Here is a 13,126-nt window from a genome sequence, read left to right as displayed (position 1 = left end):
CCAGGGTAGTCATGCCTCTAGTTATCTTTCAGACAGAAAATACTTTTATGTACTGCAATCATTTCATGGGTAATTTTCATTTGAAATTAATTCAGGTAAATTGATATTTCTATACAATTTTGGAATGTATTAGGATTTAATTGTAGAATATTATCTTCATATATTCCATTACAATGGAATCACAGTTGCTTTCAATTACATACCAATGGAAGTCCAGTTAGCTACAAAATAGTTTTTTCCTTTCTCATCCTACTCACATGACTTCTTAACCTAAAGAGAACTGATATTTTTTACCTTCATGTTCAGGACAATACACTAGCTGTTAAGTGGAGTTTTCATACTTATTATCCTTCTTAATATGAATGATAAAAGAAATAAAAGTTTGGCTAGTGTATTTAATAATGTTACATTATCTTGAAAATATGTGTCCTTGGTTACAGAATTTTCATTCTTTCATCTTAAAAATTGTGGCAAAACAATATACTAAATCATCCAAGGACATCAGACAAAATCTTTTTTATTTCAAATATTAAAATCTATTCATTCATTTCATTGATCTAAGTGCTCAACAAGTACTTACAGAGAACTGTAATAGGCACTGCTTTAAGCACTGAAGATCTGCAATGTTCTAGAAAAAAGATCTCTGCTAGTGGGAGCATACATTCCAGTGGAACATAAATAAATCAGTAAGTTGGAAAAGTTCTAGAAAGAAAATGAAAGCAAGCATAAAAGCACAGAATAGCACTGCCTAATAGAACTTTCTGCGAAGATGTATCTATGTTGTCCACTAACCACTAACCACATGTGACTGATGGGCTCTGAAATTGTGGCCAGAGTGACCAAAGAATTGAATTTTTTCATTTTATGTAATTTCATTAATTTTAATTGTCACATTTGGCTAGTGGCTCCCATGTTGGACAGAACAGGGATAGAGAGTAAGGCAGGTGCCCACCCATTTAAACAGCACCATCAGGGAAGGGGGTGACCTTTGAGCAGAACCTGAACAAAGGAGGGAGAGTGAGCCAGAATCTGCCCTTTCCCCTCAGCAGCAAGCCTAAATTTCGGTGTTACTAAACAAGAATTACTGCAGTGCCATGGCACCTCTTTAAAGGACTATCAATGGCAGTCCTTCAAAATCTCTACTATATGTAGCACTTTAAGATCTGGGTGCATCAGGAAATATTGAGCCATGATTTAATATGTAGGAAAAAACGGTTGGCAACTAACCTATCATTGTAACCCATCCTCTCCAATGAACAACTTTACCTTCTTTAACATATAGGGGCACCTGGGTGGCTCAGTCAGTTAAGCATCCGACTTCAGCTCAGGTCATGGTCTCATGGTTTGTGAGTTTGAGCCCCGCATCGGGCTCTGTGCTCACAGCTCGGAGCCTGGAGCCTGCTTTGGATTCTGTCTCCCTCTCTCTCTGCCCCTCCACTGCTCACACTCTGTCTCTCTCTCCCTCAAAATAAATAAACATTAAAAAAAAAGATGTAAACATATAATAAAAACTATCTGGCCAATTATACTTCTCTGTTGCCTCAGCTGGCCAGGAAATTCAGCATTAAGTGCTCTAGAGCAATTAACTAAAATATCTTAAGTTTCTGGCATAACTCTCTCCTGTTTTCTCTATACTGTTTTGAGTTTTTGTTGTATTTACCCCCATGGTATGGGCTTCTTTTATTTTGATCTACTTCAAATACTTTTGGAGTAGAAAGGATAGGAGTTATAATCCCATCAAATGGTTTAAATAATGTTGAATTACCATTTCTTTGAAATTTAAGCCTTAAAGAAAGCCCATGTTAAAGATTATAGTCTGAGAGTTTAAGAGAACTGAGAGTTCTACTAAGGATTCACTCATTCCGTGGGAAATAATGGGTCCAAAAGATTTCATAAAGTGTGTGCATAACACACACAGGAATAAATGAGCTACACTTGTTAGAAGTGACTGAGAAACATTTCCCAAACGACTTATTCCAGCAGGAAAGTATCTTAGAGGATATGATCCAATAACAAGGGACGAGATCACTGGAGGTGAGACAACCCAAAAGTACCCAGCTGGGAAAAATCGGTTTCCATGACTCATGGCTCAAAAGTTACTAGGAATCCTAGGGTATCCTTGACAGTGAGAATCAAGCCTGATCCTTGAAAGGGCACATGTACTCGTAAGAGGCAGAAGAGGTCAAGGGCATGGGCTCCTGAGCTAGAGCAACTCTGCCACTTCCTAACTGTAGAGCACTGGACAAGTTACTTAATATCTTAAACCTCAGTTTTCTTATCTCATAGGGTTATTGTTAGGCTTAAAAGAGAAAATCTATGTATCGCTTGGAACAGTTCTTGGTACAAATACAGTAAATGCTCAAAAATTACTGGTTATTATCAGGAGGAAGAAAACGTGCTTTGGAATCAAACACATTTGGGTTTAAATAAGCCTCTTCTGAAATGTCTGGCAAGGTTTTGAATTTCTATGTCTCAGTCCTCACATGTACATAAACGAGAATAATACCATCTACCTTAAAAGTAAAAACAGACTGGCCCTCAAAGGTAAGGGTATCAGAGAAGAGGTATAAAACCCATACAAAATACCTTGCACACAGTAAAGGCTTACTAAACACTGTCTGCCCCTGCCTCTCACCTCCCCTTTGGAAATCTCAGGTCTGGTGCGAGGTTCTCTGAGAACTTGTGCATGACTCAGGGGGCCGTTCTTCTCTCCGTGGATCACAGCTCCCTGTGCATTTCTGAAACCCTAAACCTCTTACCGGAAAGGGAGTTCTGATGTACGCTTTTTCTTATTAAGCCATTCAAAATGTAAAAACAAACAAACAAGCAAAAAAACAACAGAAATGTCTCAAGGCCTAGGCTCTAAAGTTTACTTTAGCAAAGAATTCAGCTTTATCTTCCTTCAGTGAGAACTTGCAACTCTTCCTTAACTTTCCCTATCTTTTCTGACTTTTAACCTAACTCCTATCTCATTGTAAATTCCATCCATCTTGGAAAAACAAGATATCTATGATAACTTGAGTTATTGCCTCTGATATTTCCAAGTGTAATACCTAACAGCCTATCATTCACATATATATTTACTTAAAGCCTAGATTTTTTTTGTATTCTTGATGGTTTATAATTGGCACCTTCTGTCTTGGTAAACAAACCCCCTTTTATTTTTTTTTAAGTTTATTTATTTATTTTGGGGGCGGGGCAGGGTCAGGGCAGAGAGAGGAGAGACAGGATCCCAAGCAGGCTGTGCACTGTCAGCACACAGCCTGAGGCAGGGCTCAAACCCATGAACCATGAGATTATGACCTGAGCCGAAATCAAGAGTCAGACGCTTAACCAACTGAGCCACCCAGGTGCCCCAGAACTATTCAGGCAGCCTTTTAAAACTATTCAGACTTTTCTTTTCTTTTTTTTTTTTTTAACATTTATTCATTTTTGAGAGATAGAGCGTGAGTGGGAGAGGGGCAGAGAGAGAGGGAGGCACAGAATCCAAAACAGGCTCCAGGCTCTGAGCTGTCAGCACAGAGCCCGACATGGCGCTCCAACTGACAAAGTGTGAGATCATAACCTGAGCCGAAGTCGGACGCTCAACCGACTGAGCCACTCAGGAGCCCCAGTTCAGAGATTTTTCTAAATGTTGTTGTTATATATTGAACATACACAAAGAAAATTTATAACAAAATATAAGCACAAAAAATAACATCAAAATTAATTTCTGTAGTTTAAAAAAAAAGACCATGATTTGTTAGTCTCAAAAGTTTCTATTTGCCCTATCTCCCTCATTGCACCCCAACGCCCCCCAAGTAAACACTATTCTGTATTTACCATTTCCTTTTTTGTAGTTTACCATATATGTATGTATTTGTAAATAATATATTGTTCAATATTGCTTGTTTTTGAAGTCCTACAATGGAATCATTCCATATGCATTCTTTTGTAATTTGTTTTTTTAACTCGTTTACATTCCTACAATATAATTTTGATTGGTATAGCTGTAATTCATCTTTTTTCATTGCTATCTTCTACTGAATAACAAATATATAAATATATACCTCATTAAAATTTTTTTTGAATGTTTATTTTTGAAGGAGAGAGAGACAGAGCATGAGCAGGGGAGCAGAGAGAAATGGAGACACAGAATCCAAAGTGGGCTCCAGGTTCTGAGCTGTCAGCACAGAGACCCAGGCGGGGCTTGAACTCATGAACTGCGAGATCATGACCAGAGCTGAAGTCAGACATTTAACCGACTGAGCCACCTAGGCGCCCAATTACCTCATTTTAATAATCTATTCTCCTGACAATGGATAATTGGATTGCTTCTAGTTTTTTGATATAAACAATGTAGCTCTGGATATTCTTCTGCCTATCTCCTAGGCTAATACTTCTCAAAATACATGTGGTAAGGAACAGTTTTATTTCCAATCTTTGATGGACTAATGCTTTTGCAAAATGCAATAAAAATAAATTACTATAAGCATACACCGACCATATGACCTAACTGTTCCACTCCTAGGTATTTATTTACCCAAAATAAATGAAAGCATGTGTCCACATAAAGATTTGTACATAAATATTTATAGCAACTTTTTAAAAAAATTTTTTTCAATATTTATTTTTGAGAGAGACAGAGACAGAATGCAAGTGGGTTAGGGGCAGAGTGAGAGGGAGACACAGAATCTGAAGCAGGCTCCAGGCTCCAAGCTGTCAGCACAGAGCCCAACGCAGGGCTCGAACTCATGAGTTGTGAAATCATGACCTGAGGTGAAGTTGGATGATCAACCAACAGAGCCACCCAGGCACCCCTATAGCAACTTTGTTTGTAATATACAAAATGAGAAACAACTCAAATGTCCACCGATAGGTGAACGAATAAACAAATATGGTAGAGCCATACAATGGAACATTACTCGGCAATGAAAAGGAATGAACGTTGATACATGCAACGTATGCAAAATAATCATGCTGAGTACAAGAACCCAGACAAAACAAGAGTGTATACTGTCAGATTCCATTTACATGACATTCTAGAAAATGTAAAAGAATCAGTAGTGACAGAAAGCAGATGAATGGTTGCTCTGAGATGGGGTAGGGGGTGTTGAGGAAGGGGTGTGGAGGGGCAAAAGGGAGAGATTATCAAGGGGCATGAAAATATTTTAAGGACTGATAGATATGTTCATTATTTTGGTTGTGGTAATGGTTTAATAAATGCATGCATATGTCAAAATTGAACAAACCGTTCACTTTAAATATGTGCAGTTTGTTGCAAGTCAATTATACCTTAATAAAGCTGGACAAACATAAATTGCTAAAAATGTGAGAAGAAAAATACAAAATATAGGCCTCAATTCTTTTTAAGACTATTTTTTTAAGAGCACTTTTAGGTACACATCAAAATTGAGAGGAAGGTTATGGAGATTTCCCATTATTCCTTGTCCCTACACATGCATAGCCTTCCCCACCAGAGAGGCACATTTGTTACAATCAACGAACCTACACTAACACATCATTATCATTCAAAGTCCATACTTTACATTAGGATGCACTCTTGGTGTTGTACTTTGTATAGATTTAGAAAAATGTATAATGACATGCAACCACCTTCATCATACCAAACAGTTTCACCGCCCTAAAAATTCTGTGTCCTGCCTACTCATCCCCACTAGCTCCTGGCAACCACTGATCTTTCCACTATCTCCATTGTGGTTTTGCCAATGTCATATAGTTGGAATCATACATATGTATTTAGTATTCTCAGATTGGCTTCTTTCATTTAGCAATATGTGTATAAGTTTCCTCCATGTCTTTTCATGGCTTGATAGCTCGTTTCTTTTTAGCACTGAATAGGATTCCATTGTTTAGAGGGACTACTTTTTATTTATTCATTCATCTACTGATGGACATCTTTGTTGCTTTCAAGTTTTGGCAACTATCGGACACCTGGGTGGCTCAGTCGGTTAAGCGTCCGACTTCAGCTCAGGTCATGATCTCACAGTTTGTGTGTTCAAGCCCCATGTCGGGCTCTGTGCTGACAGCTCAGAGCCTGCAGCCTGTTTCAGATTCTGTCTCTGGCTCTCTCTGCCCCTCCCCTGTTTGTGCTGTCTCTCTGTCTCTAAAATAAACAAACATTAAAAAAATTTTTTTTTAAGTTTTGGCAACTATGAACAAAGCTGCTGTAAACATCCATGTACAGGCTTTTTTTGGATATGTTTTCATATCCATATTCCTTTGGATAGATGTCAAGGACCGTGATCACTAGATCATATGGCAAGAGTATGTTTAGTTTTATAGGAAACTCCCAAATTGTCTTCCAAAGTGGTTGCATCATTTTTCATTTGCACCAGCAATGCATGGGGGTTCACAGTGCTCCACATCCTCACCAGCATTCACTTAACCAATTTTTTTATTAATAAATGTAAGAGACATAAAATTGTATTTCAATAAACTTAACCAGAACAAACATAACGTAGGAGTAAAAGAGGATTACAAAAGGATTATAAAAACTGTACCTCACTGAAAGTGTGATTAATATAAACTATATTTATCTTGGTACAGACCTGCAGGAAATAATTTGCAAACAGTACTGGTCCCCAGATATACTTTGAATAGCATTATCCTAAATCATAAGTGCAAAAGTTTCTCTATAATGGTACAGCCCTAGTGGCCTATTAGAATCACCTGTAAAGTTCTTGAAAACAGACACACGGACTCCATCTCCAAATATTCTGAGTTAACTGATTTGGGATAGAGATTCCTAAGCATTCATGGTGTCTCAATAATGTTTTCATGGCACCCCAGGACAAAAGAACTACTGAACAACTCTTTCCTAAATAAGTATTTATGTCCTAACAATGTAGTAGGTGTTTGAAAAACTAACGTATGTACAGCACATGAGCCAAGGCTCCTGGAGCCAGTGTGGTACACCAGGGGTTGGAAAAAACGTGCTAGGCAAAGAACTTGCAAGATCAGGACTGAAATACATTAATGTGGGTTATTTAGCCACAATGGAGATCATGGAGTCTGGCAAGACGGCTTCTCCCAAGAGCACGCTGAAAGATGCACAGATGATGGCACAAATCCTGAAGATATGGGCATTACAGAATATAAGCCAAGAGTTATAAATCAGATGGAGTTTGCTTTCCGATATGTGACCACAATTCTAGATGAAGCAAAAATTTATTGAAGGCATGCTAAGAAAGCTACTGTTAATGCAAATGATGTGTGATTGGCAACCCAATGTAATGCTGATCAGTCTTTTACCTCCCCTCCCCCAAGAGATTTTTCTATTAGATGTTGCAAGGCAAAGAAATCAAACTCCTTTGCCAGTAATCAAGCCATATTCAGGTCCCAGGTTGCCACCTGAGAGATACTGGTTCACTGCTCCAAACTACAGACTTCAGTCTTTATTTAAAAAAAAAAAGGCATCTACTTCTGTGAGAAGAATAACAGTTCCACAGTTAAGTATTGGTTCAGTTACTAGCAGACCACGATGTAGTAGACTAGTAGACCCACACTTGCCATGCCAAACCCACAAACCCACACTGTGTCAACTAAATTCGGGACTCCAATGTTCCTCACAGAGCACAGGTTTACAGTCCTGTGCTGCCCACTGCACAGTCCCGAGCTGATAAAGCATCAATTTCTGCAACATCCACAGTTCAGAACATTCTGGTTAATCCATCATTAATTGGGTCCAAAAACATCCTTATTACCACTAAAATGGTGTCATCACAAAGTACTGCTAATGAATCATCAAATGCGCTGAAAAGAAAATGAGAAGAAGATGATGATGATGATGATGATGATGACAACGACAATGACGACTACGATAATTTGTAATCTGGCCTTGATGCTTTAACACTTATACTTGGTCTTGAATCCACTGTACTGAGATTAAACACGTATGTTCGGTGTCTTCGAGTTGTGTTGTAAAAAACGTAAATGGTATTTAATGAGTAAATACAGTTATCCTTTCTGATCGAGATGTTGCATTTTCTTTAAAAGGATTAGTAATGGTTTTTCATCAGCCTTTAAGTGTAAAAAAAAAAGTTGTCACACTGAATAGATACTTCTCCAAAGAAGACATCCAGATGGCAAAGCGAGACATGAAAAAGTGCTCAACATCTCTCATCATCAGGGAAATACAAATCAAAACCACAAGGAGATACCACCTTACACCTGTCAGAATGGCTAACATTAACAACTCAGGCAACAACACATGTTGGCGAGGATGCGGAGAAAGAGGATCTCTTTTGCATTGTTGGTGGGAATGCAAGCTGGTGCAGCCACTCTGGAAAACAGTATGGAGGTTCCTCAAAAAACTGAAAATAGAACTACCCTACGACCCAGCAATTGCACTGCTAGGTATTTATCCAAGGGATACAGGTGTGCTATTTCGAAGGGACGCATGCACCCCAGTGTTTACAGCAGCACTGTTGACAATAACCAAAGTATGGAAAGAGCCCAAATGTCCACTGATGGATGAATGGATAAAGAACACGTGGTATATATATACAATGGAGTATAATTCGGCAATCAAAAAGAATGAAATCTTGCCATTTGCAACTATGTGGATGGAGCTAGAGGGTAGTATGCTAAGCAAAATCAGTCAGTCAGAGAAAGACAAATGTCATATGACTTCACTCATAGGAGGATTTTAAGACACAGAACGGATGAACACAAGGGAAGGGAAGCAAAAATAATATAAAAACAGGGAGGGGGACAAAACATAAGAGACTCTTAAATATAGAGAACAACAGAGGGTTGCTGGAGGGGTTGTGGGAGGGGAGGATGGGCTAAACGGGTAAGGGGCTTACGGAATCTACTCCTGAAATCATTGTTGCACCATATGCTAACTAACATGGATGTAAATTATAAAAGACAAATAAATTACAGAAAGTAAAAAAATAAAAAATAAAAAAATAAAGTTGTCATTCATAAAAAAATCTAATGTATGCAAATTTAAAGAAAAAATAATATTCTAATGTCATTCTTAAATAACCATAATTATTTACTAATGAGATGTGTGTATCCACTGGGCACTGCACAACTTCTCAAACCTGGAATCAGACTGGACCCTGTCACCCTCATTTCCTGTTACACATTGATTTTCGCATGGCATCTGCTTTTTATTAGCAACCACTGAAAACCCAGCTTTGCAAAATATTGTGCTAAAAAAAAAAAAAGAATGTAGCCCAATCTGATATTGAAACTGTGAACTGAACTATCTGGAGCTAGTAGCTCACACAGTGTCAACAGAGGCCAAGTATCACTGTGTTGCCCTCAAACAAATATATGTGAATATCCCTTGGTCCTCTGTGGGGCTGTCGCAGTGCCCCTGGGCACCCTGGGCACACAGTTTGGTATCCACAAGTCTGGGGTAAGTCCTCGCCTAAGTATTTCTGACACACTCATTTTGAGATTTTAATGTAAGGAAGGGTTGAGGACCACGGGTCTGGGGTGCGGGCCAGGAGCTGAATGGCCAGGTTGCAGATCACACACAGCTCTGCTCTCCCCAGCAGGGCTGCAGGGGACTCCAATGCTGGACCAAGTCACACTGCCACCAGCAGTGACCGAGAGTTCCTAATGCCCCACATCCTTACTGTTTACTTTAAGACTTTAAAGTTTTTACCACCTTGGGGAGGGTAAAATAGTACCACCTAGTGGTTTAATTTGCATTTCCATGATTACAAATGAGATTATGCATTTTCATATTTTTATTAACCATTCACCTTTCCATTTCTGTGTAGTTTCTACTCAAGGCTTTTTTTTTCATTTTTCAACAGAGTGTTTTCCCCCCGCCCCGCCTTTACTAATTTGTCAGTTATATGCATGGCAAATATCTTCCCCCAGTATTTATGGTTTGTCTTTTCACACATTTTACAGTGTCTTTTCAAAACATAAGGTCTCATTTTCTAAAGGACAGGTTCCTGTTCCCTTACTATTTGTTACTAATAAGTATGGCAAATATTTTCTGGTTTGTTGCTCTCCCCGCTGCTCCAATCTTTTAGTGATGTCTTTTGATGAAGTAATGTCCTTAGTTTTAGGTCCAGTGACTAATCCCTTGCTCTCTGGCCAGGACTTTTGTGTCTCATTTAAGATCCTTCCTTTCTTCAAGGTCATAAGGCTATTCTGTATTTTCTTCCAAAAGTTCAAAAGTTTTGCCTTTTACATTTAAGTCCCTTAATCTACATGAAATTGATTTTTGTGTGTGGAATGAAGTACAGATCTATTTTAATTATTTTCTATATAAATAATCAATATCCCTAGCACAATGTAATGAATTGCCCCTCCTTTCCTGCTGATATCAAGTGCCAAGTCCATCATAAATCATATTAACAGAAGTGTGCCTGTCTCTAGACTATCCCATAATGCGCCACAGATGTTAAGATACTGAAGTGAGGGGCAGTTCCCCTGAGAAAGAAGGGGTAACTTGTATCATCTAAACCTTATTCATTGTTATTTAAGCTTTGAACTATCTGCATCAAACAGAATGTGAGTACTGATGGCAATCTATTAAACGAAAATGTCATACTTTGTAGGAAAGGAGCAAATCCATATTGATTTTGAAATTTAGCCAGTGAATATATAAAACCTTTATATAAGTAATATATGTAATTACTGAGGAAAATATAGATAAACCCAAAAAGTAGAAAAAGAAAAAAGTTACACCTTTCCTCTCCCACCCCCAAAACTTAGGGAAGTTCAGGACCTCCAAATCTTGCCCAGTGTTCCCCACTGGGCCCCTTGAAGTCTTTAACACATGTTTTACTCATCAGGGTGTGGGCCTCAAGCTAAGATCTGGTCTTCTACCCTGGTGAACTTGGCTCAACCAAAAGGACTCCATCTGGCCAGGCTGGTGATCACCATGCTTCCTCTTCCTTAGCTTTCCCTGGGTTCTAAGTATATTTTTCTGTTGTTGGCAGGGTGATTTATGTCATAAGAAATCTTGGGGTCAAAAGGGTTAGGCAACCACTGTCCCTTAGTTGATGTATATAGTCAGTCTTATTTCTGATGGTTCACTTCAGCCTCCTTTGCCTAAGCTAGTCTCTTATTACTATAGCTATCCACAGTCTCAAGCAAATTACAGAGACTTTAAGAATCAGCATAAGGAAAAACATACATGCTCAGCAATCAATCTCTTTAAGACTGCTTGCTTAGCAGAATAAGTCTGTCCAGGAGCAAAACTCAAATGCACACATTTTATGAGTATTACAACCAGAAAAAAAAAAAACTCTTCAATCTTTAAATAGATTCTGTTTTCTGAACAAAATATGTATAAAATACAGGTAAAATTTTTTTCTGGATTTTATCCATTGAGCGTCTTTGTCTATTAAGATGTAGATAAAAGGAACTTAACTTCTTAAGTCATCATAAGTTATATTCTGGGTCTCCAAGTAGAAAAATAATAAATTTTACATTCCTTTTCCCAACTAAAAATCAAACCAATATTCAGTAAAAAAACAATTTCTTTTTGCTAACTTTCCCTCCCTTCCCTTTTTCCCTTTCTGCCATCCTTCCTTCCTTCCAACATTCATTCAGAACCTGTGCATTTAGGTACCAAATTGCTGGAATATCAAGGCCTCGTTAAAACTTAGGAAAACTGGTGGTTTTATTTATATGCAAGTTTTGTATAAAAACAAGTCTAGTGCTTTGAAGGACAACTTGTAGAGCCATTGAGGTGATTCAGCTCAAGAAAGTGAACAGAAATCAGCTCAGGCAGAGTGACCACCACAATCGCCCTAGATAAGAGGGATCCCCCAGGAGATCATTCTAGTTCCAGAGTCAGAAAAGGAAAACCTTGTTTCATTCAGGAAAAAGATTATCTCACACTCTATTCTCAGAGAAGAAATACTGTAGTAGGCTTTTTGGAAAGCCTAAAGAAGAAAGTAATGAGGAAATATTCCTGGTTTTGCAGCTATTAGCAAAAATAAAAAAGCAGTATTAACATGGAGTTATCAATGTGGCCTAGATTTTCTTAAAACTCAGTTGTGACTGAGATATGAGACTACATTGAGTGACTTTTATTACGAATCAAATAAGAAAAGAAAAATGTTTCTTGGATATATTGTTTCTTTTCCTCTGTATGTGGACCCTCATGTTCTTATTGGTTAACAAAATATATGAACCAAATGTTTTGAGGGTGTCTTCTTGCCTTCATGTAAAGTAACCTGATCTTTTACTTGAATGTTTAAAAACCACCTCAGCCTAAAACATTACTTAAAATAAATAATGGTATTATTATTGACTATTTTCAATAGTAGGTTCAGTAATCTGCCAAAGTCACCAGCTGGACAACGGGACAGCCAGGATTAAAAGCCCAGTGGCCTGACTCCAGAGCCTGGGCATCAAGTATTCTGTACTATGCAGAGCAGAACTGCAGCAAATCGGAAAATGAAAAACCTGATAAAAAGCATTACTAAGATAATATGAGACTTTTGTTCTGAACTTATAGGAAGTTAGGAAATACGAAAGTAATTTAAGCAAAGATTAGGCTAAAACAAAGTGAAACTGGGGTGCCTGCGTGGCTCAGTCAGTTGAGCATCAGACTCTGGGTCTCAGCTCAGGTCTTGATCTCAGGATTCTGAGTTCCATCCTCGTGTTGGGCTCCACGCTAGCATGAAGCCTACTTTAAAAAATAAAAATAGGGGCGCCTGGGTGGCTCAGTTGGTTAAGTGTCCGACTTCAGCTCATGATCTCGCAGTTTGTGAGTTCGAGCCCCCATGTTGGGCTCTGTGCTGACAGCTCAGAGCCTAGAGCCTGCTTCAGATTCTGTGTCTCCCTCTCTTTCTGCCCCTCCCCCACTCATACATTCTCTCTCTCTCTCTCAAAAATAAACATTAAAAACAATTTTAATTAAAAACACAAATAAAAATAAAAATAAAAATAAAAATAAAAATAAAAATAAACCAAAGTGAAACTGTCATCCAGCTACCCCCACCCTAGTTTGCTGTTGTGGAAGGGACTGTGAGTTATCTAAACAATATCCACCCTCTCTCTCCTTCATAAGAAATGTTGATGTTATTTGGGGTATACTGCCCTAGCTTAAAGACTGCTTTTCCTAACTTCTTGACTTCTACAGGAGTTCAAGGAAATGTAAGCAGAAGCCAAGTAGATAGAAGCCAGGGAAGCT

The 13,126-nt window shown here is 38.3% G+C and overlaps 1 protein-coding gene and 1 pseudogene across 4 annotated transcripts in view; one reads left to right on the top strand and one right to left on the bottom strand.

Moving 5' to 3' along the window:
• BICD1 (BICD cargo adaptor 1) overlaps nt 1-13,126 on the bottom strand; it is a 247,444-nt gene that overhangs the window by 145,372 nt on the left and 88,946 nt on the right. The gene's annotated exons all lie outside the window — the stretch shown is intronic.
• On the top strand, nt 6,935-8,011 carry LOC106977428 (transcription initiation factor TFIID subunit 9-like; annotated as a pseudogene).

This window comes from Acinonyx jubatus, chromosome B4 (genome assembly GCF_027475565.1).
Source record: "Acinonyx jubatus isolate Ajub_Pintada_27869175 chromosome B4, VMU_Ajub_asm_v1.0, whole genome shotgun sequence".
NCBI lineage: Eukaryota > Metazoa > Chordata > Mammalia > Carnivora > Felidae > Acinonyx > Acinonyx jubatus.
This window is presented reverse-complemented; position numbering and strand designations above follow the sequence as displayed.